The sequence below is a fragment of the Anarrhichthys ocellatus genome, unplaced genomic scaffold (assembly GCF_004355925.1).
Source record: "Anarrhichthys ocellatus isolate YVR2014 unplaced genomic scaffold, GSC_Weel_1.0 scaffold10070, whole genome shotgun sequence".
NCBI lineage: Eukaryota > Metazoa > Chordata > Actinopteri > Perciformes > Anarhichadidae > Anarrhichthys > Anarrhichthys ocellatus.
Window position 1 is genome coordinate 1 of NW_022290044.1, and position 1173 is coordinate 1173.

Sequence of the window (1173 nt, forward strand, 5' to 3'; positions counted from 1 at the left end):
CTTTGAATGAGGCTAGAGCATTTAACCTTGAAGGGATTCAAAACCAGGTCTCTTTTTCCATGATGTTTATCTGTATCATAAGTTGAACAGCAATTATGGACACATTCTATTGTTGAATGACCATTACGGGGATTGAACCCATGACCTTGGCGTTATTAGCACCACGCTCTGACCATCTGAGCTAACTGGCCCTTTTTCACTTGTTAATTCTACTCCATTACTTCCAAAATTATAGCAGGACAGAACGTGCAAAATGCAAGTATTTATTTAATGGTCAATCGGGTGTGAAACCACATCAGCTTTACTTGCTTGGTTAGGTTAAAGGGAAGACCGCTGACATCTCATATGAATGGAATGACCTCAATTTTGAAGTAACATTGCTTACACCATATTTCTTATAATGAGCGTTGAGCTATTAATCACGAAGGGACTCGAACCCTCAATCTTCTGATCCGAAGTCAGACGCCTTGTCCATCAGGCCACATGGTCTCAAAACTCAGGTTTGTTACACTTCAGAAATGCAATGGTTTAGATGCTGAGGAGGAGGGAGCTATCCTTTGTCCAAAGACATACTGCAAAGCTGGCTTAAATGGTACACTGCTGACTTCACATGTGAAAGTCATTGGGATTAGTGCCCACCTCATCCAACAAAATCCTTCGGCAGAGAAAAACACTTTCTATATCAAACTTACAATTACAGCTTGAAACTTAAACAATTGTAGAATTAAAGATTATTTACACTGTGCAGCAAACGGGTTCCACAAAGTGTCTTTGAATGAGGCTAGAGCATTTAACCTTGAAGGGATTCAAAACCAGCTCTCTTTTTCCATGATGTTTATCTGTATCATAAGTTGAACTGCAATTGTAGACACACTCCATTGTTGAATAACCATTACTGGCCAGTATGGGGATTGAACCCATGACCTTGGCGTTATTAGCACCATGCTCTGACCATCTGAGCTAACCGGCCCTTTTTCACTAGTCAATTCTACTCCATTACTTCCAAAATTATAGCAGGACAGAACGTGCAAAATGCAAGTATTTATTTAATGGTCAATCGGGTGTGAAACCCCATCAGCTTTACTTGCTTGGTTAGGTTAAACGGAAGACCGCTGACATCTCATATGAATGACCTCAATTTTGAAGTAACATTGCTTACACCATATTTCTTAT

General features: G+C 39.9%; 2 non-coding genes across 2 annotated transcripts; both read right to left on the reverse strand.

The window, feature by feature from the left end:
- Positions 1-117: 117 nt before the first annotated feature.
- On the reverse strand, positions 118-191 carry trnai-aau (transfer RNA isoleucine (anticodon AAU)). Its single transcript has one exon. It is a non-coding gene; the product is annotated as a tRNA-Ile (tRNA).
- A 705-nt stretch (positions 192-896) lies between these two features.
- Positions 897-970, reverse strand: trnai-aau (transfer RNA isoleucine (anticodon AAU)). The gene has a single exon. It is a non-coding gene; the product is annotated as a tRNA-Ile (tRNA).
- Between the last annotated feature and the right edge of the window lie 203 nt (positions 971-1173).